This window comes from Rhea pennata, chromosome 5 (assembly GCF_028389875.1).
Source record: "Rhea pennata isolate bPtePen1 chromosome 5, bPtePen1.pri, whole genome shotgun sequence".
Classification (NCBI taxonomy): domain Eukaryota; kingdom Metazoa; phylum Chordata; class Aves; order Rheiformes; family Rheidae; genus Rhea; species Rhea pennata.
In genome coordinates, this window is record NC_084667.1 from 69,375,159 (window position 1) to 69,393,180 (window position 18,022).

Genomic DNA, 18,022 nt, shown 5'->3' on the forward strand with positions numbered 1-18,022 from the left:
CTAATGGTAAAATGTCTGTCTGTCTGTGTTTTAGTTTGATCCTCTCATTCAGCATTCTTTGAGCCGTGTCTGGGTTACCCACACGGGAATAGCTCCTGCGAGCCCAGAAACGGGGATTTCTGTGGACTAAAGTGTGTTTCCTATAGAGTAAAAATAAGACAAATCTAGACAGAGCTTTTGTACTATTTCAAACCTGTCTACTTCAATTTAACAAGGTACCACTGGAGACAGACCCACACTCTAAAGATATCTCTGCCTTTTGACCAGATATACGGTAAGAAGTCAGCAGCCCTCTGACGTGAAGACCGCTCATTCACCTGCAGTCTAGCAAATATCTGCTGTTTCTTCCTGCCAGTCCTTGTTCTCTGTAATGTGCTTGTGGGTTCAAAGTCCGTTGGTAACGTTTCCTACATCGCTCCACACAAAAGCCAGACTTCGTTCATTTTTTCCCAGGCATTTTGTAGTAGCTTTTTTTTAAGATTTCTTCTGGAATTAATATACTTGCAACATAATAGAAACTAAATAAAATCCCTTTACTGTCAGCTGTTTCTACACATGCACCTTTCAGCTTCACCCGGCACTGAAAAGGGGAATGGTAGAAAGGTGCAGTATTTCGGAAGCGAGTGCGCTTTAGAAATGATATCCTGACCATTCCCAGGTCACCTCTGCTCTTTCCGACCAGGCATTTTAGAGCGAGACACGCCAGTGTGCAGCAACGGCCGGGTCGTTACAGAACACAGGGTCTGAAAAGGCGTACCTATGGAAATACGTCTTTATACAAGTCATCTTAAAATGGCGACATTAAAAGTTTTGGATATCTTGGACAAGTATATGTGTAATGTCATTCTTATGTAATCAAGAAAAAGTAAACCAACCTCCTTTCCTTAACTCCCTACATTTCATTATGTATTCATGATGTGAACGTACGTTTTACATTTGGCAAATATTTAGGTCAACTTTTTTCTACCGAAGCCCTTAGTGAGTGGCATTGCATAAGGTCTGGAATCTCGTTCTTCTCACGGAAAGCACATTATAAATAATTTGGATGTGTCCTGGTTTCCGAATCCTGATGTGGGCTGAGAGGAGGGGTCTGGAATGGCCGCGGGAAGGGGACGCGTCGCCTCCGATGAGGAGTCGCAGTGCTGTGCTCAACGCGTATCAGTGGCAGACTGCTCCGGCGGGTCCCTGCAGCCGCAGAGTGAGCTTATCTCTGCGGGGTTTTACCCTGCAAAGAGCCTAAAATGCTAATGCCAACACACATTAATGCAGAAGGCAAGGTCTGAGGCTAAAGTTAATTATCGCAGATACCTGGAAAGCTTTCTGCTGAAGTTTGTAAATCTGGAGGTAGTGAAACTCCATAAATTTAATACTTAATTCGGTTTTGATGGGTATGTTTGTATATGCATCTTATTTTTCACCTAGATAACATTTCAATCACATCACTTCTATTTTCATACATTGGTGTTTCTTTTTAGTCTCACTTAGCTATGTTCTGATTTTGCACAAAATTTAGAAATGTAGCTTGGGTCCTCTCTGGGACTGAAAATATTTACATATTTACATGCTATCGACATGCTGTCCTGTGTGTTAAATGTCCAGGAACTATGACTTAAAGAGATAAGCTTGTATAAGGACTAAGATATACAGCCTGTATAAAGTTTGGCAAATGTTTGTGCCATCAAATCTATCTAGTTCTCAGACTGCATAACTTCTGAGGAAAATTATGTCTTCAGTTTATGCATGAAGTCACAGCTAGCCCAAACCTTGGCTGATACATTCAGTTGATACCATAATCAAATTAGTAAATAAGATTTATTTAACACCTTTGCTACCTTAGGCCTTTCCTGCCATGTCTCCGAAACCATAGAAAAAAAAGAAAAAAAAGACAAATAAAGGGTATAAGGGAACCCAGGAGGTGGTCTAGTCCTTTCTGCTGTCCCAAAGCATGTTCAACTGCACCCATGTCATCCTAATAGACACCTGCTGAAACCTGGCCTCAAAGTCTTCCACGAATGGAAATGTCAGGACCTCGGTCTACCTCATCTGAATGTTTTTACAACATCTAATCTGAATCTATCTTGCAATAATTTAATCACATTTGTCTTCTCTATGTTGGGCACAAAGCATAAAATATTCCTCTTCTCTTTGCATCAGGCTTTTATTTATCTGAAGACGTACTACTGTTCCCCTAAGTCTTCTCTTCTTTAAGTCAAATAATCTTAATTCTTTCAATCTTTCCTCATGTATCTCACCCTTTAGAGTACCAATGGCTCTAGCTGCTTGTTGAGTTTCTGGGATAGCTCCTTGTTTCTGCTGGATGTGCAGCTGGCAGCCCTGATTCTCCGTGTCCTCAGGGTGTCCCACCAACCTCTCCTGTCCTGTGGGAAGCCTTGATGTTCTCCTTGACCTGCTCAGCCTCGGTTTTCAGACCATCTCTCCGTTTGGGAAGACTGCTTTGCGGTTTGGTGCTGTCAGCCGCCACACGTGCAGGCTGCTGGAGCTGTCAGCTCCATGAACGCCACCGGCTGCCCTGCCGCAGGGTGCTGAGTGCAGGTTTTATCAGTCCCAGCCACCTGCCTAAGTGGACCTGGGAAGCGCCTTAAAAGGTCAGTCCTGTGACACTGAACTACAGGAGAATTTTGCCATTAAATGATAGAAGAAACAGCAATCGTGCTCATTCCTCACTAGTGCTCAGCTAAAGTTTGTCTTCTTTCTTCATCCTTTAGCTAAAGCCCACAGTATCCTCTCCCAGCCCAAATAACATAAAGGGCTAATGGCTGGTCCTAGTGATACATACATTTGTTGGACTTTACCATTTGCAGTATTTACAGCGCTAAGCTAAAGCAAATTAGGTTGCACTCACTGGCCATTACGTAATCTCTATTACAGCTAAAATCAGCTAAAAGCAGCAGAGGCCAAGATAAGCCCGTACAAATCCTAGCACCCTGCTCCATCAGGCCAATACAAAGCCTAAGGCCTTTTGTGAGTAATGGCAAAAATCTGATTTACTGGGCTGCAACAGCCTGCTTCTGGCAGAGGAGTCCTTCCGTGAGAGACCTGGTCTGATACTGCAAATAAACCCTCTCTTCCTAGCGTCTGCAGGAACTGGGGGAGAAGATGCTCTTCTACAGCCTTATCCAAAGGCCTTATCAAGGCTAGTTACAGGTGATGCCTTAGATTAGCTACGGCACTGGCTAAAGAGGGAAAATAAAAGTGGTTTGGGAAAGATTATGTGAATTTCATCACCCAAAAAGTCAGATTCTGCAATGATACAAAATGAGATCCAGACATTCATTTTAAGAAGCGAATGCAATGCAAGGGCTGTCAATTCTTGACATGCCAGACTTACTTACAGAGATACTTCCTATCCAAGGCGGATCCAGGAACATTTCAGGAACAGGCCACTTACTAGGCTGAACTGTGAAATCAGGATGCGGGAGAAGTGGAATAAATGTAAGGAACACATCATTTCCCTGCCTATGTGCTTACCGTGTATATTTGTTAGCATAAAGAGAAATACGTGTTTTTCCAAGTAAAGCTGATCATAGAACTTCATAGAACATTGATATTGTAAATTAGTGGCAAACCAGTAAAATTATGAAGCATAGATATGATAATGCCTTGATAATAATACTGAGATGTGGAACTGCAAATAAATATATACAAATTATAGTCTATTTAGAGATGAAAAGAAATACAATGGGATAAAATCTTACCAGCTGGTGAAATCTAGCATCATTTATTGGAGGTATTCAAAAGGAAAAGGAATGTTCCACGAGCATGAAGATACTAGCTAAGCATTTTAGCTGATGCTAGATAAGAGTTTATACGAGAAGATGTTATGTAACAGAGTTTGAATGAAGAAGGAAGTTTTAGTGAAAACAAAAATGAAAACTGGAGCTGATTGAAAATAAAAATTGTGGAAAATATATCTTTTTATTCAGGTTTCAGTGCAAATTGGACTCCAAAATATAAAAGAAATTCCTATAAGCTGGACTTTTCTAGGCAGGCAAAGCCTCAAACACAGGCTCATTAAAGTCAGTCCATGGCAGTGAGGGCCTTCCCATCACATACTTGCTTTCTTTAGCTGATAACTCTCTTTCAAAAACTTTGTATTTTTTTCCCATGATAGACTTCCAGCGTCTCCCTGCCGTTGTGTTGAAAACCTTCTGCTTCCAGCCCAGCTTTGTTCACAGAAATATGGACTACCTCAGAGAGAGGATTTAGTGCAATTGTTTTTCAGTGCAAAATTACCACAAATCTCAGCTTTGTAACAAAATAATGTGTGTTCAAATGCTTGCCATGTGTTGAAAGAACTTAGCTTCATGCAATAAAAGTCCCAAACAACACCTCTGGATTGCCAGTGCACATCATTGTAGGGAAATATGAATTAAAGAGTTTGTTTGGCTTCAGATGAAATGCCTTCAATGGACCATGACAGTGCAAATAAAGGATAAAGCTGTAAATTCCATTATAAACAACACTAAACCTTTTCTGAATTTCCACATTTAACAATACATCTATTGACAAAAAAATCAAACTTCTCATATTTCCACTTAAAAAAAACAGTCAAAATGTTCCTCTTCATTGTCTTCACGCTCTTGTGGGCCAGGAGACACAGACACAGAGAACAGATTAGGAGGAAAGTAAGCACTTCCATGTCAAGTGTTGTGAAGGAATAGTCAGTTAAAAGCTGTAGTGATATAACCAAAAAAGTTTCGAGGAAGGGTTTCAGACAAGGAAATGAGTACCAGGTTCAGTTCAGTGCTCCATGCACCACTTGTTATGGGCTGAGACACATTTTAGGTTGATGATGCTTTTGCAGGTATGCATGCTGTGCAGTTTTGTATGCAGAGTGCCTTGCTGCTCTGCCAGCATTTTCAGAGGAGCCTGCGCTGTTAAGAGCAATGAAGATGGGATTAGCGATAGGGCTGTTACAGTGCAGCAGATTTTACAGGTCCAGGAGGTGTTTCTGGTACCTCTACAGCGAAGAATGATATGAATGTTTTTGCATTACCTTTTACACAGTTTGAGATTCCAATGAAGGAAGTCTTGTTGAAGTTGCAGATGTTGCTACAAGGGATTCGATCATGTTCTACATTTAACTTCTACCATTGAATAGTATTCCTATATAATCTCATTAACGTTAGCTATGTGTTATGTTTTGACAGCAAATATATTGGTCTAATCCAGAGAGATGTTCCTAAATGAATATTTGTGCTATGTTTCGGGGACTCAAGAGTCACCAAATACCAAAGTTAGTGTCTCCCATGCTCTTAAACTCTCCCTGCTTGCACATATGTCTTAGGACACTATCCTTTATAAACTGCCACACACACTGAAAAAATTGTCAATAGCTTTAAATATACAGCTGGAATAGCCACAGAGCACACAGTGCCACATTTTGAATAACTAGATATATAACCAACTACCTTTATTACCTAAAAATATATATAATACCTAGTCTGCAATGGCGAAATGACAGAGCAGAGAGGATTTCCAGTTACACCCAGCCCTGGCCTAACTCTTTTATAAAAATCCAGGTGTAAAATTCCCTTTGGTCTAATGGAAGCCTGCTTAGAGCAATAATGACTCATTGGTCAGCTTGTTAAGTTTGAAACAGATGCAGAAGAAGAAAAAAAGCCCCATAAAATGGAACTGTTGTGTTATGCACCACAACATTGCCCTACTTCAGTCATGAGTACTGAATGTCATGAGCCTTCTCACTTTATGTAGCATCTAATAGGTCTTGTTCAAAAATAAGGCTCTTTTTGGGTCTTACAAGATGGAAAAAGAAAGATGCTTATGCCCCATTAAGGTCCATTTACGTTGCAGACCCCATTGTAAGAAACTCATTTTTATGAGACCCTAGCTCATTTTATTCTGCTCAAAGTCAGTAAAATACTGCAGTTTTATTCAAAATGTCTTTGTGGGGCACAGAGAAAAGAAGAACTGCAACGAGGCAGGACTGTAGAGACGGGAGAAAGAAGTGGCATATGAGAGGAATTCTAGAATGATTTCTACAATTTACAACCTACAGGAGCAATACAGGACCCTGTTCTGTCATGGTTTATGGGATATATGTCCTGTGCATTCTCATAAACTGTGTGGCTACAGTATTTTGCATAGTCTCTTGTATAATTAAGATGGAAATGGATTTTTGCTGTTCCAGCACCAAGGCAGTGTAGCAGAAAGCAGGAGGGGAGGATGCAGAGGGGATGTGCTAGCAGAGCCTGCTCAACAGCCCCCAGCACAGGACTTCTCCTGAGAGCAGGGAGGGAAGCATGGACCCGACCATGCGTATGATAACCTGGATCGGCTGTCCATGTGCATTTTATTTCATGGAATGTTACTACAGGACAAGAAAGTGAAAAGAACAGGGATTTCATTCACCAGTTTTGACTACATGGCGCTGCGCGATATGCTTACGCAGACCGGAGACATCGGGCCTCCTGGACTCTCAAGTGAGAAAGGGATACCCTGGCTCATTGTAACTGCGGGTTTTTGAGAGTGTATAGAGCATTTAATTTCTGCTATACTGCAGGAAAATTTGTTCCCAGAGGACATGCATGAGCTCCACCCATGCAAGCCAGGAGCCACAAACCCAGCTGCTTCTGGCAAGACCACAATGAAATCCCTTTGGCTGCTGGTACAGTGCTCAGATGTTCCCGGCTTTCCCAGCAGCCCTAAACTAGATGAGATTGTTGGAGGAGCTCTGCTTCTTTAAAGTTATCCTTGGCTTTCTTTTGCTGCCTTTATATCACATTTCAGGGATCTTCAGAGCTATTTCCTGGGAGGAAAGTCTCTTATCAGGGATATTTCCATCCTGTTACCTCAAGGGGATCTATGATATACAGATACACTGCAGCTGCTCTGGTTCACTATCAACATTTGTTCAACGGGTGCATAGCTCCATAAACGAGGGTGCATGTGTACGGGGAAGAGAGTTAGAGGAGCCTAGAGACCATGTGCTCCCTCCTGACTCCTGTGAAACAACTGGACGCTGAATATGGACAGGAAGGTGTGTACTGTCTGGATTAATAGTTTTTGGGGGGAGATAAAATGGTTAATTTGAAAGATTGAAATAAATGATTCATCCTGAAGATGAAAAAAGAAAGTGAACAGGAAGAATTTTGGCATTTATGACTCTTGTTGTCATAGAAACTGAACTTGATATTTCTATGGAGCAATCTGTAGAGGTAACAAATACTGTACTTTATAGCAATGATGAATTAAGATCAACTTTAGATTTCCAATACATTGTCAAGCAGATCAAATACTGGTTTGTTTTGTATTGCCAAGTTGTTAGCAGAGTCCTCAAAAACCTCTGCTGATACATTTAAATGAAACCTATCCAGTATTTGTAGGGTATTATTAGAATTTAGAGTGGCTGGGGAAGAGATCTTACTATAACCTAGCAAGGCAAGAGTTCTCAGATTTCCATCAGAAAAGAGCCTGTCTCATGGGACACAGCTCCACTTGTTTGCCACAGCATAACCTCCTATGGGACCTACAGCAATGACCTGTAGAAAATCATTTTCTCTACTTTTGTGGATGTTGAGGGCAGTTTAATGGAATGAAAAGAGAAGGGGACCCAGTACAAGGCAACACCATAGCTGTTGACCTGCTGGATTTATTAAGGTGATGGAAGACCTTATATTAGGTCATTTTTTCAGTTGATATGGAAAACATCATTGCTTGGGTTTCTCAGATCCTAATCATTTATGTAGACCCATGAGGATCTACGAAATGAAAAGTGGCAGCACATGCAGGACCCAAGGATTTCAGCAAGTTTAGCATATCCCAGTATGACTACTGTTTATCTGAGACCATCAGAGTCATATACTAAAAGGCTTTGGGACCATTTTGATCGTGTAGCATTACCTCCCATGTAGTTAAAACTGTAGGACTTCCCTGAATATGTTTCTGCTTCAAGGTAAGCTTTCCTTTAAAATAAAATCCCATTAGGATTTTTTAAATATCAGTTATGGCTAACCTGTCACAATACTTAGTATGCTATTCCTTTATTTTTTTAATAAACAAACAAGCATGTTAACAAATGTCCTTTATCCTGCAAACCACAAACTATTCTTAAAATGATTTCTTTTTAGGTTCACTTCTCATCCAGATACTGTTTGCCATTCTTCAAGTAGGTTGGAGACTCCCCTATCAAAATCATGTTCTATTTGTTGTTAAAAGATATGAATTGTGAGCAAAATACTATTTTACCTTCTCCTTGGTAAGCGTTAGATTGAATTCCTCAGTAGTCTTCATGACAGGTCTTGTCTCCTTTTCTTATTGATGTTTTCCTCTGATCGTATTTCTTGAACAGACCACATTAGACCTAGCAACACATGATAGCACTGCTCATACTAACACAAAACAGAGAGCAAGAGAAATGCTTTATGCCTATACAGTATTTTTGAACTTACATAGGTAGTGCTGCTTCTTCTGCCTAAAATGGCTCATGCCCATGGTCAGTAGTGCCTGTTTTAGCTTCTACAGAGCGAGTAATTCACTGGTTCTTCATCCAGGAGAAGCATTTTCCAGCGATGTCGACTTTGGTGGGGTCCCTTGCGTTCGCCATTGGTTCAGTGGCTAATTTCATTCTTCTGCAATCTTTCTCTTTTGTCAGCAGCAGGAAGTGGAGATCATGTTGTCTGTGCTTACGGGGTAGGCAACCTGAGAAGCTAGCCCAGCCAGCACATCCGGGCCTCTGGAGGCTGTGGGTACTGACAGTGCAGCTGCATGCCTGCTTTGCAGAGACGCTTGTGCTGTAACATTTTAATAGGAGTGGTAATATGCAGGTGTTAGTCCACGTGAAAAGAGTGAGTGGAGCCTGTGTTCTTCCTGCCAGCGGTTAGAACATCTGAATTATGAATGAAGAGAGTTACATGCTTCCTGGGCTCTTTTATTTAGCTAATGTATTAAAGGATTGGAAAGAAAATTTATATAGGATGTGATCAAAAGACCAATATAGAGAATGTGAGTTGACACTGAGATGTTTTGTGGGCACTAATGAAGTCACACAAGAGCCTTAGAGAAGACAACGCACTGCTGTAGGCAAGGCAATTTTTGTCTTTTGTCCTAAACTTACGCTGCGGAGGACACGTTCCCTTCAGGAACGTACACAACCAAAATGGCCCGACCAAGTCCCAGCGATCAGCCAGACGCCCTTTCTTGTTGCCACCAAGCCTTTAACCATGGGACAAATACCTGCTGAATTATCTGCCTTGCTCACTTTTAATTCTTGCTTGGCGGAGCATTTGCAGCACCTCTTTTTACAGCTCTGTAAATCCTTTCAGTAGCTGGAGGGATGAAATCTCAGTATTCTCCTATATCTGTAAGATATCTAAGTAAGAAAATAAAGTTTAAGAAAAGTGTGAGAATTCACGCAACAGCGAAAGCTCGCCTCTCGTGGCATGCTTCACCACTGCCTCTGCCAGCACTGTGCTGGCTTCTTGCTCGGGAAGATGGCAGCAGATCAGGCCACCATCAAGACAGAACTAAACAGCCGAGCAGCTCCAGACAGCCATGGGCATGCCAGTACCCGTGAGATACAACACGGCTGCCGTGCACCCAGCCTTCCCAAGCCCGAGACTGCCTGCAGACCTGTCTAAGAGCTGGAGTATGTTATACTATCAGCCACTGTGTTAATATTCGGCTTTTATAGGTCTATCGATTGCCGCGCTGCTGCAAAAAGCCCTGTCGCAAGACACCGAACTTGTTTATAGTTTATGTGAACCAGAGAGATTTACACTGCTAACGACTCCGTGCCGCACCGACCTGGGCGGCTGTGGAGACGCTGCGCCGGTCTGCTCCCTCCCGGCTCTCGGCGGCGCGGGTGCCCTGTCCCGAGCACACCGGTTCCTCCTGGGGAAGACACCGTCCACATCCACGCCTGTACTCTTGGGTGCCAAACTGTCTATACGTTTTTTGTATACTATGAGCTGCAGGACTGAAAAGAAAAATCTGATGTTGAAGTGCTAATTTATTTTCATGTTTTGTTTTTAAGAGTGCATTTCCCAGAGACTGTAGAGGCAATAGTTTATGTCATGTTTGATTTCCTTTTTGGAGATGGAAGATGGACAAAGATTTACTAGAAGTATTCTTTTCCGTGCCGGGAGAATGGATACACATTAGTAAGTTGACAGAAAAGATGAATTCTCTTATGCCACCGCTGCTGTCCGGTCTCCAGTCTTCCTTTGTAATTAATTAGCTGTCAGATCTGCTAAAACTCAAATAACTGATTACTGAGATGCAAGGCAAATGGCTCTGAAATTAAGACCCAAGTTTCAGATGATCTTCTTCCTGACCTTGCAATTCTCAGTATTGATTTTCAGTAATTCCCACCTGTATACAAAAAACAGCAACGGGGTAGAAGCAACCGAGAGGCTTTTCGGGAGTCTCCGTGGGTTGGCGCCTTGCTAACGGGTTAGCTGACACTGCGCCGCGCTCCGCGGCCGCGAGGAACCGGCTTTCGCCCTGCAAACGGCGTCCCCGGAGCGCCGGCGGCCGAAGCAGAACGCCGGGAAGCTTCTCCCCCCGCTTATTAACAAAAGAGGCCGCTGCGGCTTCAAAACGTCGACGCCGTTATAGCGGGGTGGCCGGAGACCGGTTCCCGAGCTGCTCCCAGGAGCATCTGGCGGCTCAGCCGGCCCGCGGTGACCGGCCGGGCGGAGGCTGGGCTGACCGCCGCGCCGCAGGGCGGACCGCGGGCTGCTTCCCGTCCCGAGGAAGCGCACGATCGACGCTCCCCGAAGAAAGGGGGGAACCAGGCTCGGAAACGCGCGGTCGGAGGCACGAGTCCTGCAGCCCCGGGGGACGCGTCCCGGCGGGGCGAACAGGTTGCAGCGCTGGTCAGGATCGTGTGCACCGGCAGCTCGGGCAGTGGGAGGATTAGTTCGGAGGGGGAAGGAGAGGGGAGGCTGAATCGACTCAGCCAGAAGCAGCTGGAGGCAGCGCGTGGGCGCTCACGCCTCTGCGGAGGGATGCTCCAGCTTCGCGCTGTATTTCCCTTACGAGGCGGGGCCTGAAGAACACAAACTACAATCGTCTGTTTTAACTGCTCTCGTCGTTTACGGAAGGTACAAATTAAAATACCTACAAAAGTGTTTTCTCTAAAAGTCCTGGCTTTGGGAAGGCTCGCGCTGGGGAAGACGCAGCCTTGGCCGAACGCAGGCTCCTGCCCTGGAGGGTGCGCGGCGAGCGTAAAGACATGAAATTCCTGCTGGCGTGTCCCAGAAAGGCCCGGACGAGGCCAAAACTCTGGGGCTTCCCTCGTGCCGAGGTTGCAGCAGAGGCGCAGCCGAGGCGGCTGCTGGCCCGGAGGGTCCGGCGCTGGCACCTCCCCAGGCTACAAATTCCTCCTCTTCCTCCCGTTTCTTTTCTTTTCCCTCATTAGCATCTAGATCAAAGGAGCATTTAGGCGTTTCATAAATGTTCTTATAAGAAACTATTACATCCAGCTCCTCAGAAGTACTTCATAGATTGTCTCTCCAGCACACACCGAAGCCCGGATGATTTCCAGCTCTCTGAATATTCTTTTTAACATTCCAGGTTTTCAGTATTCAAAAATGTCATTGCGTTGTACACCTAGATCAGACATGAAAAATTCCTGGCAGTTGCCAATTACCTGCTAACATCTTCTCCAACTCTTTTCAATATTTTATACCAGAGAGATTTGTTATGTGCCGAGCCGTGTTGTGAACAAACTGTGGTGCACTAACAACCCTATTGGAAAGATAATATGGGAAGATTTATATAAAAATATTGAATAATGGCACTATGCAGCTCAAAAGAGCCTCGTCAGTCTTGAGCTCGTAGGGAACGACCGAGATTTAGTGCAAGTTACACGAACTGAAACATAACTGAACCAGGAGATACACAAATACTGTGTTTGGTTATAAAACATCTGGGCGAGCTTTTCCAGCCACACGTCACAGCTCTTGGCTCCTTTACAGACATAACTGTTTACGAGGTTGCACGGTGACTGGATCACTGACACATCCAACTTAAAAAATATTAAATGTATTTTTTGGTTTCAAACCAGATTTTATTTTATAAATCCTCAAACAGTTGCATTGGCACAATGGCAGCAGCACATAAAATGGACCAAGGACTGAGCACAAGAGATGAAGTAGGAAGGAGGAGGAAGAGGAAGGTGAATAAGTTCTGCCCCTGAAGAAAATATTTGTATCAAAACAGGCTCTGAAAGAAGTAACTAGTTCCAAAAAACGATTCTGTTTTTTTTTAAGTCAATGATGTTATTGATTAACAGAAGCATTCATCTCTCGTGAATAGGCCCAAACTCAAGGGGTTTTTTTGAGAAAACAAAGGTTAAATACTACACTGCAGCTTCATTCCCCCCTTTGCTAATACATACATTCCTCTTCGCTTTCTAAATAATGCATTTCTTACATTCAGGTAAAGGTAAAGCATTTACAAAAGCATGAATTTGCTCTGAGCTCTATTTTCTGGAGATTATTTCTGTAGTAAATTCATATAATGTTCAGTATGAGTTGTTCTTTGGGTGCTTTTAGGTTTTATGATGTTTGAATAATAGTGTGCTAACTGTACTTTCAACCATATGTAATACATTTACAGCTTGCAATTTAATATTTTATTAAATGTACTAGGTTCACAATTCCCAGAGCTTGTATGTTTTTTTCCTTTAAGATATATCATAAAAGAAAATAGAATTGAAATTAAAACAATACAGAAATTACAAAAAAAAAAAAAAACTCTATAAATATATTCTGGATTTCTATGGCTGTTACCTCTTTTTACACTTTAGACTTATCTTTGGATGACAGGAAGCAGAAATCCTGAAATGGTTTAATTAGCCTGAAAATCTTATTTAATAAAGTTTTCCTAGGAAAATGTAAACAAATGTTATTAACTTCCACAAGAATTACAGGTATGAAGTAAACAGTGAATTCCAGCTTGCAAATTTCAGCCATATGTAAAAACGTGAGTGGCAGATGGAAGAACAAATGTGGCCTTTTTTCTGCGTTATTTTTGAAGTTGCCCCAAAGAGTCCTCCCCTCCCCAGAAGTAATTTTGCAAAGAAATCTGCACATTCACTCATTCCAGGCTGAGATGCAGCAAGTGCCTGGACAGCATGCATATTCATGCAGAACTCAGGAAGAGCAAAGGAGAACAGACCGGGCTGCTGAAAGGCAGAGCACGCGCTAATTTAGAGTCCGAAGCAGCACATGGAACAGCATCAATGCAAACCACTGAAAATCTCATCATTAAAGAAAAAAATATCAAATACTTGACTAGATTAAATTGCTTTTGAAGAGACTGCCAGCACCAGTGCTTTGTGCACAGCATGGAAAGAGGCCAGCGCTTGCAGTTTAAAGGAATCCTTCACATGAGCGATGCACAGTGCTGGAGCAGGTGACTGGGCTGTCAGCCTGAAAGCAGACAGGACATTCAATCATCCCATGATGGGCAAAGCTGTACGTGCCAGTGTGGTGCCACCATCAGCACCATTACTGCTGAGAGAAGAACCAAAGAAAATGGCAGGTGTTTACCTGACGCAAGGTAAGACATCTGCTTCGTTGTGGTAATACAGCCAACCCAAGAGAATACACTAAAAATAGATTTGTAAAGTACAAATAGGAAGATATGCTTTGGATTATTTTTCCTGAGATGTGTTCCTTTATATTTCTCTTGGCTGAAGTTCGTTTGCAACGTTTTTCACTCACAATCAGTTTGGTGAGGTCCTTCTGGGGACCTTGACATTGGCATGGCATCTGAGTACCCAAAAGAGCTTATTATCATCTGCTCAGGGATCTGAAGTCTAACTCGTGGCTGGATACAAGTGGTGATCCTCAGGGTCAATACTGCTAAACACCTTCATCGGCTATCGGGACGATGGGATGGGGAGCGCCCTCAGCGTGTTCGAGGGTGACAGCAGGCTGGTGGGAGCCATCAGTACACCAGAAAGAAGGGCTGCCGTTCAGAGGGACCTCGTGAAGCTGGAGGAATGGGCTGACATGAATCTTGCCAAGTTAAGCAAAGAGAAATGCAAAGTCTTACAACTGAGATGGAAAAACTACATGCAATAGGACAGGACAGGAGAAGGCGAAGGAGGGATTTAATTGCTGTCTTCAGTTTCTTCATTGCTAATTGCTTCAATTCCCTATGGGGTAGCTGTAAAGGAGGCAGAGCCCGACTTTTCTCAGATATGCACCATGGCAGGAAAAGAGGCCACGGACATAAGCTCCAACAAGAGAAACTTCTACAAGGCTAAAGAAAAAAGAAATTCTTTGCCATGGGAGTGGTTGGGCAGGTTATCCCGAGAGAGACTGTGAAACTCCCATCCTTGCTGATTTTCAGAATCTGATTGGACAAATCACCTCGATCTGTCTTTGAAGCTGGACCTGCTCTGAGCAGAAGTTTAGATTAGACACCTCCATAGGACCCTTCCAACGTCAATTATTCTATGATTCACATTTGAGGGTGAAAAGAGGAGTACTGGGTGCAAATTTAAGGGAAGAACGGAAGCCTGGGCCTCTGTGGCTGCCAGGACGGGCACCTTGCAGCCTCACATCAGCTGGGGCTTGCTCTGAGCGTTGCAGTGCTGGCTTGGGCACGGGGCACTCACTGACTGACACACTGATGGATATACACTGTGCACTGAGGAAATCAGATTAAATTCAGACAGAAGGTTTTCCTTGATTTGGGGGACAAATTCCTTGACGATGCAGTCTATTAAACCAAGGGTTAGTCAGGACACAGGAAAAAACTGAAGCTTTTGTGATTTTTGTAAGAAGATTGAGTTAAATACTCAATAGCTTTTCAGGGACCTTTCCAAATTGTCTGATGAACACAATTTGATCTAGTAATGCCTGTGTTTCTCCGTACTGTCATCTGAAAACTCCATCATTTATTCATAACCTTTTTTATCCATGTGAATTAAAGTTATCATCTGCAATATCTGGTTAATGGATCGCAACATTTTTCTAAAGCACTCCTCATTCTTTTCACATCTAAATACATTTCTTGGTTTGTTTAAGTCTGTCCTCTCAAGAAATCCCTCATGCCTACCGTGCTTGAGCCTGCTGCTCTCTCAACACTTTCATGAGTGCTACAGCTCCCATTATTTTTCTCTCCTTTGTGAAACTGGCATTCGAGGCAAGACTGACAATCTCAACGTGAAAGAAGCAACAATAGTAAAGAGATGGAACTGGAGATACAGGCTTTTCTTAAGCTATTTTTGGAATTTGATGGCCTGTATCTTTTGCAGCATAAACCCACACATTCAGAAGGTTTTACCATGGAAGCCCTATGCATATTTTTTAATCATAAAATGAGAGAGAGAGATACCAGAGCCCATACCAGCCTTTACCACTGTCAATGTTGACTTGAGCGCGCTCATCTCCTTGGAGTAGAGCGTCAACTCCATTCGGTAAACCTCAAATCTAGGTGTGTAAATAGCACGGGGCTTAAGTTAATAACAGTGTTCACTCTTGTTTGCAGATCTCCCTTCCAAAAGAAGTAATCACATTTGTCTCTTAGAGAGGGTGGGAAAGAAGAAGAGTGAGCAAGCATAAAGAGCTAAAAATAGTGAAGGGTGGCTCAGCGTTACTTGCAGTTCTTGTTAGTGATAAAAGTGTCCTTGATTCAAAGATCTTCTGCTCATGTTCCCAGGGAATGAGGAGAATGAAAGTGATAGGAAGGTGAAAAGCTCTCCACTGCCTGCCACCACACTGGGGCTCAGTAGTGTTAGCCGTGATGCTGACCTCAAGGAAAAGGAGGCGAAGGAACGACCGAAAGGCCAGAGAGGCTGTCATGCTGGGTGAGAACTTGTCCTTGCTGGGCCTTTTCGTCCTCGTTTGCAGTGGCAGCCTTCTGCTGACGTTTACTTCCCTAGAAAATCCGCTGTGCTTCCCTCCGCTTGGTGGAGCACGCAGAGGGTGCCCGTGGTGGACTGTGGACAGTGCAGCAAAGAGAACGACTTAGAATGCGTTTCACATATATGTGTCCTTATATATGTACAGAGGCATATCTATACAGCTATATGCTTTGGCACAGGCATTGAAGAAATCTCTTTCAGAAATTACAGAGGACTGGCCTTGGCAACCAAATGGTTGTTGATGGCTCTGCATGGCTCTGCTCTGTGCTTGCACCCACACCTGCACCCATTTGTTGTGTTACTTACTGTGTTATTGCTGTTATCAGCTACAGCTGCAGAGCTCTTCCCTAGGCTGCCGTCTGGAAATGCAGTAAGTTATAAAAAGAGAGAGAGGAAAAAATACTCAGGCAAAATTGTTTGACTTTCAGCAAAATGTCAAATCTGCAAATATTTCTAACTCCCTGAGATACCTTCTGAAGTGATGCTCTGAAGCCAGATGGGAGTTGTAGTTCTAGCGCCCCAACAAGAACCACTGGTGAAAATGTCTTTGCTTAGAGATGCTCCTCTCCGTGGCAGGTTGCCCACCACCACCACAGGCGCCACGTGCTGCAGACCATGCCTGAGATGCTCCTCTCCGTGGCAGGTTGCCCACCACCACCACAGGCGCCACGTGCTGCAGACCATGCCTGGGGGCTCTGCACCAGCCACTCGGCCCACCAAGAAGATCTGCAATCTTGGGCAAGACCGGTAAGTAAACTTTAAAATCAAAAATGCAAATATGTTTGTTTTTTCAGAATTAAATCATTTTGGAATTGGGCTGAAATTATAATCTCTTTTCTGTTTTAAAAAAAGAATTTACAGTAAGACAGCTACGCAAAAAAAATTTAAGATTACTCAAAAGATAATTTTTCTGTTTAGAGGCAGTTTTCTGGATAACTTTTGGCTAACCACACCTGGAAGCTGTTACTCCATCAAAAAGCCATGATAGGGAAAATGGAAGGATAATGGCAGCTTTGGCTGGGGGCTGCTGGGGCAAATACTCGGGAGTTGGCAATCCAGCATTAACTGAAAAAATGCTATAATTTTTGCAGTATGTTTTGAACACAAAGTGGTTTGCTAGCTTTTGTGGCTGATGTTCGTGGTTACAGACACATTGTTTTCCCACACTATTATTTCTCCATCACAACCTCACAAAATAAAATATATTTTTGCTGCTGCAAGTAAAGAATACGGCATGCTGGAAACTACGTGCCAAATATATGTATAAAAAAAAGAAACTTCTCAAAAACACATAGGCTACAAAATAATCAGAAAAGAAGTTTTGTTTTTCATTTTTTTAACATACATTAGGTGCGAATTGTGAGGGGCATTTAACTGTAGCATTGTGCATGGGATTAGAAAATGCTGTGCAGAACATTATCAATTCTCAGGGAAACAGATGGAAATAGAATGTGAAAAAATACTGTGTGGAGCAGATAAATGGCCTAGAAAGTGTGAAAAAACACTTGGAAATAGCACATTTGTAAGTTCTTCATATTGTTTGATTTATTTACTTCACAGTTTATATAGTATAGGGCTAGATATGGCTATAAAGGCTATTGATGGCTCTGACAGCATTAAAATAAGTATCTGATAGCAAAGCGCTGAAGAAAGCAACAGTCTGGGTATACTTCATAGCTGATGGTAACTGTAATTATACAGTTATGCATTAGCTTTTTCACCTTTTTAATTTTGCTATAGTTTTGTTTGTGAATTGTTGACCAGCACCTAGAACTGAGCTATCTATGAAAACCCTTTTTCCCCAGGAGTGCAGCTGTGCAGCTCATCTCAGCAGTGGGATGATATAGAGTCATGAAATAAAAATATAGTCTCCACTCAAAGGATCAAAAATCAGGTAATTAAACCAAAACGAGAGGCATAGGGCAGCAGCTGAGGAGAACCAGAAAACACCAGAAGAGCCGCCTCAACACAACAGACTGTTAAATCTCTTGCAGAGAGGGACGTGGAGGAGGGTAAGAAATCGTGTTTACGAGCCGGGGCGAGGAGCAGCTCCGGAGCAGCGGGGTGGAAGGGGCAGGGCACAACCCTGCCTCCGCGCGAGCGGCGCCCAGCGCCGCGCGTTTGCCCGAACCGCCGAACTGCACTAACGTTCTC